Here is a 22,006-nt window from a genome sequence, read left to right as displayed (position 1 = left end):
TTCATGATTTCAAATAATTCCTTTTTCAGTCTTTTCAGATTGTTCTATTAAACAAAGTTCTGGAGATTCTGCTCCTCTTGTTAGTCATCTCCTGTGTTTTGTCATTTTTGTGTGGATTTCTGTGTGACCTTGATTATGTAGTCTAATTCCAGGGTGATTTTGCAAAGGCTTCTGCAAGATAGTCAAGAGTATCCCCAGCATGGGGCCGATTTTTATGTTAATCTCTCATTTTGGAGTTTCAGGGTCAGCTATACGGTATAAATTTGACTTCTAAACTTTTAAAATGGTTAACTAGGGATTTTGATTTCTCAGAAAAGACTATTATTGCTGTGTTTCACTTTTATTTTCACTCAGGTCTTAGAGAAAGCTCCTTTGTTGCTGGATACAGATTTTTCCCCCCTTATTATATTATTTCTCTCAATAGCATAGCTCTTCAAGGGTCTTGGCTTTTGTAGTGATCTTGGCTCAAAAAGCTCATAAGATCCCAGGCCTTGTGTTCATTTGTCACATGAATCTTAAAATTCAGCTCATTGGTTTCTACCAGAATTGAAATCTCCATAAACTGCATGGTGAATTAATGCACTTAGCACTGTGATGATCAGTTGCCTCCTGATTTCTGGCACCGAGGCACTTCCCTTTCTTCTTTTGAAATCATTTGTGCATTTACAAATTATTTTATCCATGTTTGCAAAAGGACGAGAATCACATATTTGTTTATTTTAATTAGGAGTCCTTTTGGAATCATCATCCTTACCTGTTACATATTGAAATTTAAGAGGTATACCTATTAGTTCACTATTTCCACATTGAAATACAAACTATTATTACTGTAAGAAGGGATTTTACATGATGGCAAAGAATAAAGATTGCAGAAATTATCTACAAAGTGGGCTTCTCTGGTAGCTCAGCTCATAAAGAATCTGCAATGCAGAAGACCCCAGTTCGATTCCTGGGTCACCCCGATTCAATTCCTGGGTTGGGAAGATCCCCTGGAGAAGGGATAGGCTACCCACAACAATATTCTTGGACTTCCCTAGTGGCTCAGGTAGTAAAGAATCTGCCTGCGATGCAGCAGAACTGGGTTCAATCCACGAGTATTCTTGGGCTTCCCTGGTGGCTCAGATGATAAAGAAACTACCTGCAATGCAGGAAAACTGGGTTCAATCCCTGGGTTGGGAAGATCCACTGGAGAAGGGAACAGCTACCCACTCCAGAATTCTGGCCTGGAGAATTCCTTTGACAGAGGAGCCTGGCAGGCTATAGTCTACAAAGTATGTTCCAAATTATATAAAATAAAAAAGTGTTCAAAATGTATTTTGCTCCAATATTTCATTCATACTCGAGGTGGTACAAATTGGACTCATTATTTTAATACATTTATATACATATTAATTAATACAGTTGGAATAGAAACATCTAGTTACACATTATTGGTTAAGTGCCCAGCTTAAACTAGTAACTACTTTCAAGTATATAACATATGTGTTCTGTGATTTCATTTTACCATGTTTCTAAAAAATGCAATTTGAAAAAATGATAAACTGAAAACACTACAGGAAACATACATACAAAAATGAGTGAAAATCTATTTTATTCTTCTTCATTATTTTAATCACAACTTTTCAAAACAAAAACATGAATCTATTTTTCTGCAATGTATTATTAGGGAAGTATGAAAGCAGAATTATAAAGGAGGAGAGAGAAAATTCCTAGGATGGCTGACTCTGTCTTGCTTCCAGGCAGACAAAGGAATATACGGCCCAAATGAGATATCAATAACTCCTAGATTTTTGATCCTTAAATTGTTTCTAATATGTTCTAACAACTAAACTGTTTAAATTGCCATTTCTTGGTCAATATTAACTTTTGCAAGAAAAGGATTTTCTTGCGATTTTTTTTTTCAAAATTATTGAATAATTTGTTTCACAAAAGGCTTTGAGCTTCACATAAGAAATTTAATGTGCATCTTGATTCCTTTTTCTATTACAGGTACTTGATCTCTACTAATCCACAGGAAAACTTCAACCAACTTCTCCTAGAGTAGGCATCTGACAAATGATTATATGGAATTAAGGCACTGGGGATAGGAACACAACAAAACTAACCAGACTATAAAGTCTATATCCCTGACCTCATTAATATCATAATCTAACTTCAAAACATGCTCAGCTGTAACTTGTGGAACAACTTACAGTGCACTAAGGAAGTCTGTGCGAATCAGATCATTCTCAGCTGAGCAGGGAGAGCAAGAAGGCTCAAAATTACATTTACTCCAAACAAATAATTCTTTACCCTAATCAGACACCTAGACAACTACAAGTCACATGTCAGCATGATGGGGGTGATAATTAAATGATGAGGCATTACAGTGGTTAGTAGTTCAGACTGCCTTAGAAGAGCCATTCAACAAACATCGGCATGATCCCACATGATCGTCCGATTGTGTCTCAAGATCTTTTCAGATGGGTTTTCAAGATCAAATGATATTTCAAAAAATGGCAATAAATTAGATGCTGGAAAATTAGTGATCTTTACAAGCAGAAATTTATCATTACTATCTAATGCTTTTATAGTAAAATTTTCCTAAAACACAGCACATTTAAAAAATGTTCCTATTCATTGTCTCAGTACTCCTTCAATAAAGTTCAGTAAATAGTATGATTACTTCTCCCTCACAGAGAAAGTAATGTACATTTATGAAATAAGGAAAGAAATTGGAACCACCCAAATTTTCCAATTATTTCAAATGAGATGATAATCATTTTTATTCAATGATTTTCAAATGATTCCCTGGCTCAGTCCACATGGCTTTAATCAGCCTCTGAACCTATTTACGCAGACACAGAAACACATAAACCAAATGACAAAGGGAAGGGAAAAGTTATAATTCTAAAAGATCACACAGATACACACACACACACACACACCCCCGCACTCTTCATCCAAGATTAACTGGAACTGATCAGTGATAGGAGACCTGTTAAAGAAGTCATGAAAAAAGGAAGTACAACTACTAAGCAAAAGGAAAAGCTGATGAGAATTTTAGGAATGTACTTAGTTCCACTAACTGTGAATTAGTGTTTCCTAATTCCAAATAAAGAAATGCATATTATGACTCTGTATATGTTTTTACAAGAAAAGATTAATACATTACATATTGTTTTTATTTTAATTTAATTTTAATTTATCAGTACATCATGGTTATCATTCAGTGTCAAGAAATAGTCTTTCACAACTTCATTTGAATTAGATTGATATAATGAATCCATCAATCCTCCACTGCTGGATATTTCCATTTTAAAGTAGCCTATGTTCATTTGTCTGTTCTTTATTTTTAATCTTCCTAGCCTCATTCCCTCTCCCCAATAGCATCCTAACTTCTGAAGAGTGAAGTAACTCTTCTGGAAGTAACTCTTTTACCTTGTTTTAAGTCTTAGGGGAGAAAATTTCTAGGAGACTGTCTTTTACTACAGAAGCCCAAGGAAATACATGATCTCTCCTGGTTCAACAGCCAGGTGTTGGTATATGACCTAAATCTGGTCAGTTAGAGGCCCTCTCCTGGGCCTTACTAACTGGAACTTTGAATTAAATGTGGAAAGAAAATGCTAGAGTTTGCTAATCTCGACAGCGGTAATGTCTGCTAGAGTTGTGAGGGCGTCTGGACCAGGTCTGCCAGCCACAGGACAGTAACTGTGCTTCCTCTCTCTTCCTTCTTGATAATTTGATCCCCGTCAGATCAGCTTCCTATCACTCCAGAGATGCCCAAGAAGCCTCATTGGATACAAACTTTTGTGGAAAACTGATTCTGTAGCATTAATACTTTCAATGTTATAAAAGTCCCGAAAACAAACAAACAAAAAAACACCCTTGTAGATATATTTTGCACTTATCCACTTTTATGTCTTTAAACCTTAGCCAAAGAGTATGCAAAATTTTAAGTTAAAAAAAAAAATATATATATATAGTGTCAAGTGTCAGTCGCATCTGACTCCGTGTGAGTGACCCCATGGACTGTAGCCCATCAGGATACTCTGTTCCATGGATTTCTCCAGGCAAGAACACTGGAGTGGGTTGCTATTCCTCTCTCCAGGGGATCTTCCCGACCCAGGAAACAAACCCTGGTCTCCTGTATTGTGGGCAGATTCTTTACCACCTGAGTCAAAGGAAAGCCATATCAAACTGCCTTCTAAAAATGTAGCATAGGAGTTAAGAATGCTAGTGAACCTCATTGCAGAAATTTTCAAAGCTTGTCTCTAAGCTTCAGTTTATTCATTTCAGTATGAGGTTCATCACAGCCACTGATTCGGGCTATAGTAAGAAAAAAATGAGGGACTACATACAAAGTTTGAAAGTGAAAGTCTCTCAGCCATGTCCAACTCTTTGCAACCTCATGGACTATACAATCCATGGAATTCTCCAGGCCAGAATACTGGAGCGGGTAGCCTTTCCATTCTCCAGCCGATCTTCCCAACCCAGGGATCTAACCCGGGTCTCCTACATTGCAGGCAGATTCTTTACCAGCTGAGCCACAAGGGAAGCCCAAGAATACTGGAGTGGGTAGCCTATCACTTCTCCAGGGGATCTTCCCCACCCAGGAATCGAACCAGGTCTCCTGGATTGCAGACGGATTCTTTTATCAACTGAACTATCAAAGTTTAGAACGTAATAAATAAGGGATAAATGTTAGATTTTCATCTGAAAGAACGCACAAACTACACTCCTTTGGCAGTGTCTAGGTGTGTGTGTACTCCTCCTCTGCTTTTAGATGGCTCGCCCTGGTCCCCCCTTATCCACTCCAGTTTGTCTGGTCCATGAAAATTCCTTGCTGAGGCCTTTGCCCAATTTTAGTTTTCATCTTGGCCTTTTCTTTCACACAACGATAAGATTATATATAACACAGACCTAATTTAGAAATCCCTCAACATAGACCTAAAAGTTTAAGAAACAAATGTATTTGATATATTAAGGAAACATAGCCATATTGCTGTAGTTATTATTGAACTTTCAGTTATTTTTTTTTAAAGAGCAATTTACTCAAGCTTCCTTACCATTACTTTACAATGTACTGTATTTTGATTTAATTACATACTTGAAGATGCGATGCACAATCTTTTCAGTGCTGAGGGCTTCTAAAGATCTTAATCCAATTCTTATTCTAAAAAAAACGGTACAAGATAAACTTAGAGGAAGGCAGAAGTTGGGCAGTAAAGATGAATTTTGGATAGAACATATTAAGGAAAATAAAAATTAGGGCCAAGATTAAAGATGTAAGGAGTAAGGCTTTCTTCAAGTGGTATGGAAGACGAAAGGAAATTTAAATATAAAAAATTGAAAACAATTTAGTTAGATGTAAAATAGGGTCAATGTTAGAAAAGCCTCCAGAATCTCAACTACATTGTGTAACAGCGACACCTGCTGGTCACTATATATTTCACTGCTCAAGCCTTCAAAATAATACTTGTTTCACTCTGTATCCTGTTTGCCCAGATCGTCACTAAACCATTAAAATTTCACAGCATGAGCACAATGAGAGAGTCATATTTTAAAAAGATGATAATTAAGTCAGTGGAGTGCATTTTCCCTCTGAATCCGAAAACAAAATCTGGGCTAGCAAGACAACTTTGCTAATGCCACCTAATACAATTACATGAAGCCTGCTTTGTGTAATGTAATATCCTACTGAAAGTTAAAGTATACCGTACAACTCTAGCAAAATACTGTAACAAGTTTTGCTATTCGAAAGTACATAATGCTAGTATAGTTAATGCCAATGGTAAAAAAAAAAGTGTAAAACAAATATTTTGAAGACATTAAGTTACTATTTTGACTTAGAAAATGAAGGTAAGCCATGATGACATAAAAATACTAAAAATTTATCTTATAGTATTATAAATAAGTAAAAGAAACTGGTTTATTTTCTCTCACTGCTATAAAATTCTCAAGATAGATGTTAACTACAGCAGTGCTTAAAAGTCATCAGACATAAAGGATTAATCAGCTGATTGTGCCTGATAAATTGGGACGCCTATCCCTCAGAGAACTTTTACTCAGTGGGAATATATTCTTTTTCTTAAATAATTCAGATTAATTAAGATACTATAAATATACTTTTGTCTAACAAAATATAATTTGCATTTTCTTTGGCACCCTCAGATTTCATGCTTTGAACACCAAGATTAAAAAAATATTTCAAAAACCACAAATTGCAATCAGGATCTTAATTTGCTTGTAGCATAATTAACTGAGTAAGTTAGATATTATTCATGGGTAAAGTCAAAATGTGGGCAAATATAAAAATGCTAGTTACAATTAAATAGCTAATCAATGAACATGTATGAAAGCTTGATGTTCAATTCTATACTTAGGATTGTAAGAGATGCAGAACTGTAAGACAATCAGTTTTCAAGGACTCCATATTCTAATTGGATAGACCACTTTATTTCACACGAAATAATATTGTAAACAAAATTCAACATTCAGTTATGAGCTAAATTAAGCCATGTAAAAGTTTCTGCAAGAGTTTGGGGATTGTTAGACACTAGAATGCTCTTGGTGGAAAAGCACTGAATGGACATATGAATCCTGGGCTGGATCTAAGTAGATAGAAGTCTTGGTGAATGTTGCATCAGGCAAAGAGAACAATATGAGAAATGAGAAGGGAGGAAAGCCTGGTAAGAATCTGTTTGTGGGCAGGGAGTAGGTCACCCTAAAGCAGAGAGCAGTGTAAGGGAAGAACTAAGAATATTTGGCTTGAAAGTGCAGGGCCAGTGTAGAGATTCAAGCTTTCAAGCTTGGCAGAAAGTTTAGATTTGATGAATCAGGACATAAGACAGATGAGAGCTGATAAATTCAAAGAGAGTGACTTGATAAATTCACTGTTTAGGAAAGATTAGTTTGGCAGCAACCTTCACCATAAGTGGTCTAAAATAGATTGGCTCCACTTGAGTTACTTTGCTAATAATATTTAGATTCAAACTTCAGCTACAGGGAAAGCAGTTCATATATAACTTCATACATTCTATATGATGATTAAATTATTTACTTGAAGTCTATGCCAATAATAAATGAGGAAGAAAGCTAAGCAATAAATTTGGTTCATATTGATGACTATCCTAGTAAATGAGATCCCCGGGCTCATTCTCTTTTACCTTCTTCTCTTCATTCCCTGAGTAAAAGGTAGATATTGCTTAAGATGAAATAATAATTATCATTCTCCTTTTATTAGCTAATTCTCTTTAAGAAAATGTAGATTTATCCTGAATTATACAAGACTAGGAAGTACATACTACTAATTATAGTGGAGAATATATGCTACTATTAATGAATGCCTATTATTTGTCAAGTGTAAAATACATACTATTTCACTTCATTTTCACACAGCCCTTGCAAAGAAGGACCTGTAATATCCATTTTGGAAGCTGAGCTGTCTGAGGCTCACAGGGTCTAGAAGAACTTTCCTCAGATTGTATATTGGGAGGTGAAGTCAGGGGTGTCTGGCTCCAAACCCTGTACTCTTTAACATCCTTCTACCCAGTCTCTCTGGTGAGGACACTGTTTGAAACGTGTTTCAGCCTTATAAAGCTACATCTCAAAGCTAAAAGCCAAACTACATCCAAATTATAGTATGCCAAAATGTTAGTGAACTGCTACTTGCATGATCATGGAAAGCACAAATATTGATAGTAAGGTCTGGCTAAGAATTTAAGTGTCAGACTTCCAATTCATAATTTTAAAATTAATTTGAAGTACCCTAGAGTCATAAGGAAACCTGACATTGAATAAGAGGTCAACAAAATAATCTTCTGGTTTTGTGTCTTTATTTCAGAGACTTCTTAGTTTTGGAAATACCATACAGACGTATCTACTTCTGGACTGTTTTTCTAAAGTTATTCCCTGGTAGCTCAGCTGATAAAGAATCCGCCTCAGTGCAGGAGACCTCAGTTCGATTCCCAGGTCGGGAAGATCTGCTGACGAAGGGATAGGCTACCCATTCCAGTACAGTTGGGCTTCCCTGGTGGCTCAGCTGGTGAACAATCTGCCTGCAATGTGGGAGACCTGGGTTCGATCCCTGGGTTGGAAATATGCATGGACTATATACTGACATGATTGAGTAACTTTCAAACTACTAATATTGAGATTTTCTTGACTGCTCCTCTCATTTCGGCATGGTTTTTCACTCTTATTGATTAATATATCCCTATCTGGAGAGCAAATAATCTCTGGTTTATAGTTTTTAAACAAGAGAGAAAGAAGTTTGAGAGTTCTCAGCTATCTAGGTACACAGTTCTTTCCAACTTTGGTGATAATGTACAGTAGAGCAAGAGGATATGAGTCCAGGTCAGTTAATTTTAATGGCAGAAGCTAAGGTGTGTGGTCACTTTCACTGACCCTAATTCACAAATAAAAAATGCCATTTCAGGAGTCATTAGTCAACTTAAATTATGACATTTTTAGCTCAGAGTTCTTAAGTTTGCAGCATAAGAAAACTGGAAGACTTGCACTTCTGGAAGCACTGTATGTTAGGTACACTAATACTGTCACTAGTGAAAAAAAGGCTTCAGTAAAATATTATTTTTATCATATGCTGCTCAAAATCTGAGGAAAATCTCTAAGTGACTAAAATACATATATATTTTTAAAGTTTGCTGAAATTCAAAACGAAGGCCAAAACAGAATCCTCAGGAGGCAGAGATGCCCTGAGGGCAAATGCAAAAATCACCACTGGGAATTCTGGCTAGTAGCAAGACAGAAAATAATCTAAAATTCATGGATTTAGGGAAGGGCCTTGGACAGGACTAAAATGGTCTCAGATCCACTGTACCAATCAAAGTGGATTATCTAAGTGCTTTAAAAAAAAAAAAAAAAAAGAACAGTTTTAGGCTCACAGTAAGATGGAGGGCAAGGTAGAGAAATTTTCCATAGACCTCCTGCCGAGTACATGTATAGCCTCCTCCATTATCAACATCCTCCACCAGACTGGTTACAACTGATGAAAATACATTAGCATATCATTATCACCCAAAGTCCACAGTTTACCTTAGGGTTCACTCTTGGTTTTGTACATTCTGAAGGTTTGGATAAATGTATAATGACATGTATACATCATTATTTATCATACAGAAAATTTCCACTGCCTTAAAAGTTCTCGTTCTTTGCCTTGTCATCCCTTGCCACCACTCTAACCCCTTGAAATGACTGATCTTCTTACTATCCTCACCATTTTGTTCTTTTTAGAGTGTCATTTAATTGGAATCATACAGAGTATGTTGCCTTTTCAGATTGACTGCTTTCACTTAGTAATATGCATTTAAATTTCCTCTATTTCTATACATAGCTTGATATCTTGTTTCTTTTTAGCACTAAATAATATTCCATTGTCTGGTTGTACCAGTTTACTTATACATTCACCTACCTAAGTACATCTTGGCTGCTTCCAAGTTTTGTTAATTATGAATGAAGCTGCTATACATAATCACATGCTGGTTTCTGTACAGACCAAAGTTTTTAACTCCTTTAGGTAAATATCAATGAGCAAGACTGCTGCATCATATGTTTAGCTTTGTAAGAAACTGCCAAACTATTTTGTAAAGTAACTGCACCATTTTGCATTCTCCCTAGTAATCAATTAGATTCCTGTTATCCACACCCTCACAAGTATTTGGTGTCATCAGTGTTCTGGTTTTGTGCCATCTTAATAAGTGTACAGTGGCATCTCATGGTTGTTTAATGTGCATTTCCCTGATGATATGTGATGTAAAGCATCTTTCACATGAATGTTTGCATCTGTATATCTTTTTGTTCAGGTGTCAAGTTCTTTGGCCTATGGTTTAACGTGGTCATTTGTTTCCTTATTGTTAAGTTTTACAAAGTTTTTGTATATTTTGCATTACAGGTATTCATCAAATATGTCTTTTGCAACTATTTTCTCCTAGTCTGTGGCCTGTTTTCTGATTCTCTTAACATTGTCTTTTGCAGAACAGAAATTTTTAATTTAATTAAATCCAGCTTAACACATTTATTTCATGGATCATGCCTTTGGTGTTGCATCTAAAAAGTCATCATCATACCCATGGTCAGCTAGGTTTTCTTCAATGTTATTTTATAGGAGTTCTATAGTTTTGTGCTTTACATTTAGGTCTATGATCCATTTGGAGTTAATTTTGTGAAAGATGTCAAGTTTGAAATTTTTTGCATCTATGTTCTTGAGAGATACTGGTTTGTATTTTTCTCTTCTTGTAATGTCATTGTCTGGTTTTGGTGTAACAGTAATTTTGGCTTTATAGAATGGATTAGGAAGTATTTCCTCCATTTGCATACTCTGAAAGAGATAGTAGAGAACTGGCATAATTTCTTTCTTAGATGTTTGACAGGCTTTACCGGTGAACCCATCTGGGCTTGTTGCTTCCAGTTTTGGAAAATTATTAAATTTTGACTCAGTTTATTTAATAGATAGACAACTGTGCAGATTGTCTATTTCTTCTTTCTCTGAGTTTTAGCAGACTGTATCTTTCAATAAATTGGCTCATTTCATATAGGTTATAAAATGTATGGGCATAGAACTGTTCATGGTATTCCTTTATTATTCTTTTAATGTCCTTTGGGTACGTAGTAATGTCTCTTTACTGGTTTCCACAATTAGCAATCTATGTCTTCTCACTTTTATTTTTTCATCAATTAGCCTGGCTAAAGACTTACTGATTTTGTTTATTTTCGAAGAATCAGCTTTTGGTTTCATTTCTTGCTACTGTTGACTTCTTGTTTACAATTTCATTGATTTCTGTATAATTCTTATCTCTTTTATTTGCAGTCTTTAAATTTAATTTGCCCTTCTTTTTCTAGTTTCTTATGGTAAAAACTTAGATTTTTTATTTTCCATCTTTCTTCTTATCTATTCATTCAGTGCTATAAATTTCCTTCAAAGCACTGCTTTTGCTACATTTCCTACATTTTGATAAGCTGTGTTTTTAATTTCATTTAGTTCAAAATATTTTTAATTTCTCTTGAGATTTCTTCTCTGATCCATGTGTTATTTAGAAGTGTATTGTTTGAATATCTATATATTTTGGAATTTTCCAGTCATCTTTCTATTATTATGACTTCTAATTTAATTCCATTGTGGACTGAGAGAAGATACTATATGATTTCTATTACTTAAAATTTGTTAAGGTGTGTTTTATAGCCCAAAATGTGGTCTGTCTCAGTAAGTGTTCCATGTGTGCTTGCTAAGAATGTATAATATGCTATTGTTTGATGAAAAGGTCTATAGATATCAATTACACCTAGTTGATTGATGGGTTATTGAATTCAACTATGTCCCTACTTATTTTTCTACCTACTGGATCTATTTCTGATAAAGGCACTTTTTCCCTCATGCAAGTTGACACTCTGTTGTTAGGAACATATATGTTAAGGATTGTTACTTCCTCTACAAAGATTGACTTCTTTATCAACAAGTAATCAATGAGCAATGTCCTCTTTATCCATTTCCTCACTTTATATTTTGCTCTGCATGAAATTAATATAGCTAGTCTTGATCTCTTTTGGCTGTGTTTGCATGATATATTTTTCTCCAGCCATTTATTCATCTCTCTTATGAATCTTAGAATAGTTGATTTTTCAGTCTGTTCTGTTTTTTACCTGTTGTAGGACAGAGAGGAGTCTTTTTTTAAGTTCCTCAAATATGGAAATGAAAACTAGACTTTCTTTCTAATATTCATATAAAAAAAGAATAAAAATAACCAACAAACTCTTGAAGAAAAGGAATAATGCAAAGGTATTTGCCCTGATTAATAGCATGATCTATTATACAACTATAATAATAAAATGGTATTAGGTCAATTGACTGGTAAAATAAAACAGATTGCTCAGAAATAGAACCAACAAATATTGAAATTTGATGTATAATAGAGATGGCCATGCAAAATATTGAAACTATGAACTCGTCAATAAATAATATTCAGCTAATAGTTATAAACACGAAAAAATAGTGAAAAATAGGATCCTTATCACAAACAAATCAATTTGAGCTTAATTAAAGACCTAATCTCAAAAATAACAGAATATAGGAAGCTATATTAAACACTTCAGAGTAGGTTTGCTGTTTTTAAACAAGATGCAAAAGGTATTAATCATAAAAGATTGACAAAATGATTCATATTATAGTTAAAATAAATGTCACTAAAATATTATAAAGGTAAGATAAAGGTAAAGATAAGTCATAGAAATATTTGCAACACATATTAGTACTAAAAACTGTAAAATATTAGCTGAAAAACAATGCAAAAACTCAATCTCATTAACAATAAGGAAAATGTAAGTAAATATCACAAAGAAACATAACTAGTGTTATCACAGTAGAAAATGTTAACTAGTATGATAAAGCCATACTTTATCATCTCACACGCTAGCAAAGTAATGCTCAAAATTCTCCAAGCCAGACTTCAGCAATATGTGAACTGTGAAATTCCAGATGTTCAAGCTGGTTTTAAAAAAGGCAGAGGAACCAGAGATCAAATTGTCAACATCCGTTGGATCATCGAAAAAGCAAGAGAGTTCCAGAAGAACATCTAGTTCTGCTTTATTGACTATGCCAAAGCCTTTGACTGTGTAGATCACAATAAACTGTGGAAAATTCTGAAAGAGATGGGAATACCAGACTATCTGACCTGCCTCTTGAGAAATCTGTATGCAGCTTAGGAAGCAACAGTTAGAACTGGACATGGAACAACAGACTGGTTCTAAATCAGGAAAGGAGTACGTCAAGGCTGTATATTGTCACTATGCTTATTTAACTTATATGCAGAGTACATCATGAGAAATGCTGGGCTGGAGAAAGCACAGTTGGAATCAAGATTGCTGGGAGAAATATCAATAACCTCAGATAGGCAGATGACACCACTCTTATGGTAGAAAGTGAAGAAGAAGTAAAGAGCCTCTTAATGAAAGTGAAAGAGGAGAGTGAAAAAACTGGCTTAAAGCTCAACATTCAGAAAACTAAGATCATGGCCTCTGGTCCCATAATTTCATGACAAATAGATGGAGAAACCGTGGAAACAGTGGCAGGCTTTATTTTTGGGGGCTCCAAAATCACTGCAGATGGTGACTGCAGCCATGAAATAAAAAGACGCTTACTCCTTGGAAGAAAAGTTATGACCAACCTAGACAGCATATTGAAAAGCAAAGACATTACTTTGCCAACAAAGTTCTGTCTAGTAAAGGCTATGGCTTATCCAGTAGTCACATATGGAAGTGAGAATTGGACTATAAAGAAAGCTGACTGCCAAAAAATTGATGCTTTTGAACTGTGGTGTTGGAGAAGACTCTTGAGAGTCCCTTGGACTGCAAGGAGATCCAACCAGGCCATCCTAAAGGAAATCAGTCCCGAATGTTCACTGGAAGGACTGATGTTGAAGCTGAAACTCCAATACTTCGGCCACCTGATGCAAAGAGCTGACTCATTGGAAAAGACCCTGATGCTGGGAAATATTGAAGGCGAGAGGAGAAGGGGATGACAGAGGATGAGATGGTTGTATGGCATCACTGACTCAATGGACATGAGTTTGAGTAAACTCCAGGAGTGATGGTGATGGACAGTGAGGCTTGGCGTGCTGCAGTCCATGGGGTTGCAAAGAGTTGGACATGAATGAGCAACTGAACTGAACTGAATGATAAAGCCAAGTGTTGACAACCATGTGGTTCAATTTAAGCTCTATATGGCATGGATAGGAGCATAAATTGGAGAAGGAAATGGTAACCCAATCCAGTATTCTTGCCTAGAGAATTCCGTGAACAGAGGAGTCTGGTGAGCTGCTGTCCATGGGTTCATACAGAGTCAGACACAATTGAAGCAACGTAACATGCATGCATGCATTGGAGAAGGAAATGGCAACCCACTCCAGTATTCTTGCCTGGAGAATCCGAGAGACAGAGGAGCCTGGTAGGCTGCTGTCTATGGGGTCGCACAGAACTCCCAGAACAGCAGTATCATTCATGTGCAGTTGCAGTTCACAAGCATTGTTATTGATCTTGGCAAAGGACAGCAGCTGGGCCTGCAGCTCCACCCCCACCCCCAAATCCCTCCCTTCTCTGATTCTGGCTGTGGTTCAGCTCCAGGATCAGGAGAGTCATCTTATCCTACAGGTCATCTGTCTCATCAAGACTGGAGGCCATGGAAGGCAAGGACGTTTCTCGTTTGTCCTTGGTCCCTCCCACATCATGTATAGCTTCACTTACAGACCCAGGTTTTCTCTAGTGGTTCAGATGGTAAAGACTCTCCCTGCAATGTGGGAGACCAGGGTTCAATCCCTAGGATGGGAAGATCCCCGGGAAAAGGGAATGAATATCCACTCCAGTATTCTTGCGTGGAGAATCCTATGGACAGAGGAGCCTGGCGGGCTACAGTCCATGGGGCCGCAAAGAGTTAGTCATGACTGAGCAACTAATACTAACACTTTCACAGATCCACTTTCATAGATTTACTTGAGTTCAAAATGAGTGGGACAAAAAAAGACCTACTCACAGTGTCTATTTGGTTCCATAATTGCATAAATTCTAATTCCTATGACAAATACCTGACTTTATATCACTTATATGGGTTCTGCTTCTTGAGCAAACCCTAAATTATGCCAACCGATGGTCAAATGTTTTAGACAGTTTAAAACTAAAACATGTACTGTTTTGGTATACATCATATTGATAATCTTTTTAGGAAAGGAAATGGCTAAGACAAAATTTATTTCTCAGAGGAAGGCAGAAAAGATAGGAAAGAAACATAGTGGGAGATTCAGTGGTATTTGGAATGGCTTGGGTATAGCTCTGAAAGTAGAAGGGAGTATTCATCAATGGCCATTTCATTATTTTGTTTCACAATTCACATATAGATTATGTACATAATTGTGTATCAGTTCAATTCAGTTCAGTCTCTCAGTCGTATCTGACTCTTTGCAACCCCATAAACCGCAGCACCGGAGAAGGCAATGGCAACCCACTCCAGTATTCTTGCCTGGAGAATCCCGGGGACGGTGGAGCCTGGTGGGCTGCCGTCTATGGGGTCGCACAGAGTCAGACACGACTGAAGCGACTTAGCAGCAGCAGCAGCAGCAAACCGCAGCACGCCAGGCCTCCCTGTCCTTCACCAACTGCCGGAGTCTACCCAAACCCATGTCCATTGAGTCGGTGATGCCATCCAACCATCTCATCCTCTGTTGTCCCCTTCTTCTCCTGCTCTCAATCTTTCCCAGCATCAGGGTCTCTTCAAATGAGTCAGCTCTTCCCACCAGGTGGCCAAAGTATTGGAGTTTCAGCTTCAGCATCAGTCCTTCCAATGGATATTCAGGACTGATCTCCTTGAGGATGGACTGGTTGGATCTCCTTGCAGTCCAAGGGACTCTCAAGAGTCTTCTCCAACACCACAGTTCAAAAGCATCAATTCTTCGGTTCTCAGCTTTCTTTATAGTCCAACTCTCACATCCATACATGACCACTGGAAAAACCATAGCCTTGACTAGATGGACCTTTGTTGGCAAAGTAATGTCTCTGCTTTTTAATATGCTGTCTAGGTTGGGCATAACTTTCCTTCCAAGGAGTAAGCACCTTTTAATTTCATGGCTGCAATCACCATCTGCAGTGATTTTGGAGCCCAGAAAAATAAAGTCAGCTACTGTTTCCACTGTTTCCCCATCTATTTGCCATGAAGTGATGGGACCAGATGCCATGATCTTAGTTTTCTGAATGTTGAGCTTTAAGCCAACTTTTTCCCTCTCCTCTTACACTTTCATCAAGAGGCTCTTTAGTTCTTCTTCACTTTCTGCCATAAGGGTGGTGTCATCTGCATATCTCAGGTTACTGATATTTCTCCCGGCAATCTTATTATATAAGAATAATAAAAGTAAAGCACTGAGATAAAAGGGGAATGAAAAGGGAAAAAGAAATCAAAAATTCAAAAGAAAAAGAATGTAGTATCCAGAGAAGAAGGTACACCAATTTTCTGAATCAGTGCTGGGGAAAAAAACCCATCCTCAGAGACAGCAGAGGCTGAAAACAAGAGCAGGCCTAGGAGTAAGCCACAGGCTAAGTGGAATAATTTAGGAACAGAGAATGCTTTTAGAGTACTCTGGGGGTTCACCAAAATAACCTGCCTGTCTAATGAACTAAGGCGGCAATCTGTGAGGACTCTATTTTGGACAAAGTTGCAGCAGGTTATGGGTCTCAGAGCCAAACAAGAAATGGAGAAGAATCCCCACACAGACCTGCTCCATACACTACAAATGAAAAGGAAAATGCTTCCACAATTTGCAGGGAACTCTATCACTATTTTCACTCCACAACAGAAATGAATTATCATTATTTAAGGAAGATAGCTTGGCTTCCCAGGTGGCGCTAGTGGTAAAGAACCCACCTGCCAATGCAGGAGACTAGGTTTGATCCCTGGGTCAGGGATTGAACCTGCCCCCTGGAAGAGACCTTGCAAACTCACTCCAGTATCCTTTCCTGGAGAATTCCATGGACAGAGGAGTCTGGCCAGTTACAGTCCATAGGGTCGCAAAGAGACAGATACAACTGAAGCAATTTAGCAGGCATGCACACAAAGAAGATAGTTACTTAGAAAGTCAGAAATAAATAAAGTGAGAATCAATTAAACTGATTCAATGTATTAAAATCAATAGTTTGAGAGCTTTAAGTGACAATGTAACTCTAACAACGATTGCATAATAATACCAACAAAAGTTACAGATTATCTTGGAATAAATTTAACTGGGAACGTGTAAACCTATTTGAGAAAATTAAAAACTGTACCATTGGACATAGAAGTCCTCATTAAAACAGAAATGAATCTTATTTCTAGATAGGAAATCTCATTGATGGAAAGATACCAATTCCCCTCAAACCAATACATAAAAGTTTTAATCGAAATCCTAATTTTAGAGAAAAAGGAACTAAGTTTATTCTTAAATCCATGTGGGAAAGTAGTCAATAAAAAGGGGCAAGATATTATCAAAAATGAATAATAAGTATACATTTATCCAACTCTTTGCAACCACATAGACTGAAACCCACCAGGTTCCTCTGTTCATGGGATTTCCCAGGCAAGAATACTAGAGTGGGTTGTCCTCCCCTTCTCCAAGGATTCTTCCCAACCCAGAGATCAAACTCAGGTCCCCTGCACTGCAGGCAGATGCTTTACCATCTCAGCCACCAGGTAACCCCATACATTTGTCCAACCAGATATAAATATTTATGATAAAAATTCAATGAGTAAAACAGTATGTTACTGACCCAGTCACAGTATGTTACTGTGTTTCACTAATCGTATTAATGAAACACGACAGTCAAGCAAAGATCCATGTCCATATGAAAATTTCAGTTCAGTTCAGTTTCTCAGTCATGTGCAACTCCATACAAACCCATGGATTGCTTCCCTGTCCATCACCAAACCCGGAGCTTTCTCAAACTCACGTCCATCGAGTTGGTGATGCCATCCAACCATCTCATCCTCTGTCGTCCCCTTCTCCTCCCGCCTTCAATCTTTCCCAGCATCAGGTTCTTTTCAAATGAGTCAGTTCTTCGCATCAGGTGGCCAAAGTATTGGAGTTTCAGCTTCAGCATCAATCCTTCCAATGAATATTCAGGACTGATTTCCTTTAAGATGGACTGGTTGGATCTCCTTGCAGTCCAAGGGACTATCAAGAGTCTTCTCCAACACCACAGTTCAAAATCAGTGTAACACATGAATTTCTCATGAGTTAATTTGATTTATTCTCAAAGACTGTTTTTTATCATAATCATTAAATAAGCAGGGTGACAATATACAACCTTGACATATTCCTTTCTGATTTGGAACCAGTCCGTTGTTCCATGTTCAGTCCTAACTGTTGCTTCTTGACCTGCATATAGATTTCTTAGGAGACAGGTAAGGTGGTCTGATATTCCCATTTCTTTTCTTCTTTTTAATGCTGAAATAAATTCTTCCATTTATGGGGAAAAAAAAAGCATCAATTCTTTGGCACTCAGCTTTCTTCATGGTCCAGCTCTCACATCCATACATGACTACTGGAAAAACCATAGCTTTGACTAGACGGACTTTTGCTGGCAATGTAATGTCTCTGCTTTTCAATATGCTGTCTAGGTTGGTCAGAGCTTTTCTTCCAAGGGGCAAGCGTCTTTTAATTTCATGGCTTCAGTCACCATCGGCAGTGATTTTGGAGCCAAAAAAATAAAGTCTGTCACTGTTTCCATTGTTTCCCTGATCTATTTGCCATGAAGTGATGGAACCAGATGCCATAATCTTCATTTTCTGAATGTTAAGTTTTAAGCCAATTTTTTCACTCTCCTCTTTCACTTTCATCAAGAGGCTCTTTAGTTCTTCTTCGCTTTCTGCCATAAGGGTGGTATCATCTATATATCTGAGGTTAATGAAATTTTCCCCAGAAATCTTGATTCCAGCTTGTGCTTCATCCAGCCTGGCATTTCGCATGATGTATTCTGAATATAAATTAAATAAGCAGGGTGACAATATACAACCTTGACATATTCCTTTCTGATTTGGAACCAGTCCGTTGTTCCATGTTCAGTTCTAACTGTTGCTTCTTGACCTGCATATAGATTTCTTAGGAGACAGGTAAGGTGGTCTGGTATTCCCATTTCTTGAAGAATTTTCCACAGTTTGTTGTGATCCACACAGTCAAAGGCTTTGGCGTAGTCAATAAAGCAGAAGTAGATGTTTTTCTGGAATTCTCTCGCTTTTTCCATGATTCAGTGGGTGTTGGCAGTTTGTTCTCTCGTTTTTCTGTTTTTTCTAAATCCAACTTGAACATCTGGAAGTTCAAAGTTCATGTACTGTTGAAGCCTGGCTTGGAGAATTTTGAGCATTACTTTACTAGCATGTGAGATGAGTGCAATTGTGTGGTACTTTGAACATTCTTTTGCATTGCCTTTCTTTCGTATTGGAATGAAAACTAATTTTTTCCAGTCTGTTGCCACTGTTGAGTTTTACAAATTTGCTGGCATATTGATATGAAATAGCTCAACCGGAATTCCATCACCTCCACTAGCTTTGTTCCTTGTGATGCTTCCTAAGGCCCACTTGACTTCACATTCCAGGATATCTGGCTCTAAGTGAGTGAGCATACCATCGTGGTTATCTGGGTCATGAAGATCTTTTTTGAAGAGTTCTTCTGTGTATTCTTGCCACCTCTTCTTAAAATCTTCTGCTTCTGTTAGGTCCATAACATTTCTGTCTTTTATTGTTGCCCATCTTTGCATGAAATGTTCCCTTGGTATCACTAATTTTCTTGAAGAGGTCTCTAATCTTTCCCTTTCTATTGTTTTCCTCTATTTCTTTGCACTCAACACTGAGGAAGGCTTTCTTATATTTCCACGTCATTCTTTGGAACTCTACATTCAAATGGGTATATCTTTCCTTTTCTCCTTTGCCTTTTGCTTCTCTTCTTTCCTCAGCTATTTGTAAGCCTCCTCAGACAACCATTTTGCCTTTTCACATTCTCTTTTGGGGGGATGGTCTTGATCGCAGCCTCCTGTACAGTGTCACAAACCTCCTTCCATAGTTCTTCAGGCACTCTGTCTATCAGATCTAATCCCTTGAATCTATTTGTCACTTCCACTGTATAATTGTAAGGGATTAGATTTAAGTCATACCTGAATGGTCTAGTGATTTTCCCTTCTTTCTTTAATGAATGAATGGGTTCATATATACAAATGAATTATAAACATTAAAAAAGATTTTATCACTTATAAACATATAAATGCAAAAATAAAGCAACTATAATGTAATAATCTCCTATGAGATTAGCAAATGTTAATAATATGCGGCACTGGTCAGAAGGCAGGGAAGGGAGGCTGCTGCTACTAAGTTGTTTCATTCGTGTCTGACTCTGTGCAACCCCATAGATGGCAACGCACCAGGCTCCTCCATCCCTGGGATCCTCCAGGCAAGAATACTGGAATGGGTTGCCATTTCCTTCTCCAACGCATGCATGCATGCTAATTTGCTTCAGTCGTGTCCAACTCTATGTGACCCTATGGACAGCAGCCCACTAGCCTCCTCTGTCCACAGGATTCTCTAGGCAAGAACACTGGAGTGGGTTGCCATTTCCTTCTCCAAGGGAAGGGCAAGAGTGCATAAAAATTTATATACAGGAGTGTAAACTGGAACCGATTTGGAGGACAAACTAGAAACACCTATCAAAATACCTATTGAAAATTCAAGTTTTTAACTTCTAATAAGTGACATGCAGAAATAATTATAGAAAAAGGAATATAGATTCAGAAAGATTTCAGTGGAGAATTATAAGAGCAGAAAGCTAGATATAACACAGCTATCCAATAGTACCCAGGGATCTGACTGTCAAATTACAGAACATTAGTGTAGTAGATAATTACATAGCTTTAGACTGTAACAGAATTTGTATAACATAGAAAGATACTTAGTATACATTATTAAGGAAAATACGCAAAATTACTGAATAATATATGTCATATGATCACAATGCTGTTTAAAAAATGTATAGTTACGTTATGTATGTCTGCAGAAAAAAAAAAATCAAGAAAATCTACCATTATGGGGAATTTGGATTGTTTGAAGGGGGAAAGTTTTCTAATTTTACCTACTACTGCATTGTTTAATTTTGTTTTACAACAAGCTATTTGAAGAAAATATTTTCAGTTGTGTTAAAATTTAAAGAAAAAATTTCAAATAAAAAAATAAGAAATCTAAGGCAATAGTGTATTTCACTTAATCCTCTGAGCCCACCATCTTCATGAATAAAACAACTCATAGTTAACATTTGAAATTTTTAAATATATGGCACTGAAATAAGTTTAAATCTATTTCCTAGAATAGTGTAAAGGAAATTTTTAGGAAAAGTGCAGCTAATTTTGTTTAAAGAATATATTTGAAAGAGTCCTAAAGTTAGTCTAAAAATAGTCCAAAGTAGACTGCATTACAAGTATTATTTTCTTCATAGAAATCTTGGCCCATTAGCAACTAAATCTCTCTTTTATTGCAATAAGAAAATAAAAGGCTGAATCATTCCCTTTAATACATGGAAGTAACAGTTAGGAAAAAAAGGCATAAAATATTATCTAAAACATCCCCTCTCCATTAAGGTAAATCTGTCTCTGAAGCAGTTATCACACTTAAAATTTGTATGACTATTTTAGAAAATAGTTGTTAAATATCTAGGCTTCTCCAGCTAAGTTACAAGCTCCCTGAACTCAGGAATTCTTTCACCTTGGTTCCTTATTGTAAGAAACAGTAGATATAGAATAAATATTTTATTTAGAGAAAAGGACAGAAAAGAGAGGGAAGGATGGAGCGAGAGGATTCAGGTATATCTGGCCCAGAATAATTCCTGTTCTACCATGCAACAGATGCTATTCTGTTTCAAGTTTATAGACTTCATCCCAGTCTGAACCAAAAGATATCTTGATATACTTAGTGCAGTCAATGTGGTAAAAATTAAACAAACCTTCCAATACTTATTACTAAAGTCTCAGATAGGTTGTTGTTAAAAGATTTAAATCAGAGATTCTGAACTTTTCACATCCCTTCCCTTCTCACCTCTATCTTCAACCTCTATGTAGTTAAGGCTAGAAAGATATTTTATTTTGCACTTCTCTTGAATTTTTTTCTGTGTGTCTGGTAAAAATTTAAGCCCTGCTCAAATTATCAAGAAAAAGAATGTTTTTATCAGGCAGAGAAAAAAAGACATTGCCTTCAAAAAGTAAAAATGAGATTTATGACTAACTTTCCAAAACAATAAAAGACAAAAGCAATGGAACATCATTTTTTAATCAAGAAGACAAATTACAACTGCCAATTAAAATTCTATACCCAGTGAAAATATTCTTCAAAAATGAAGGTGAATTAAAGATGTTTTCAGCCTTTCTTTAAAAAACCTAAAAGAATGTTACCAATGAACCAGCACTATAAGAAATATTAAAGAAATATTTTTAAGTTGAAAGAAAATAGTCAAAGATGAAAGCATAC

At 36.7% G+C, this 22,006-nt stretch overlaps 1 long non-coding RNA gene across 3 annotated transcripts in view; it reads right to left on the bottom strand.

The window, feature by feature from the left end:
- LOC145531162 (uncharacterized) overlaps window positions 1-22,006 on the bottom strand; it is a 112,148-nt gene that overhangs the window by 76,603 nt on the left and 13,539 nt on the right. For 2 of the 3 annotated variants that reach the window (XR_014072243.1, XR_014072245.1), the window contains one exon: window positions 5,090-5,155. The exons of the other annotated variant lie outside the window; for it this stretch is intronic. This is a non-coding gene — a long non-coding RNA (uncharacterized LOC145531162). The remainder of the gene's footprint in view (window positions 1-5,089; window positions 5,156-22,006) is intronic. 3 annotated transcript variants of the gene reach the window in all.

Source organism: Giraffa tippelskirchi, chromosome 2 (genome assembly GCF_054371585.1).
Source record: "Giraffa tippelskirchi isolate mGirTip1 chromosome 2, T2T-mGirTip1v1.2.pri, whole genome shotgun sequence".
Taxonomy (NCBI): Eukaryota; Metazoa; Chordata; class Mammalia; order Artiodactyla; family Giraffidae; genus Giraffa; species Giraffa tippelskirchi.
The sequence above is the reverse complement of the archived record's forward strand: the minus strand, read 5'-3'. Positions and strand labels throughout refer to the sequence as shown.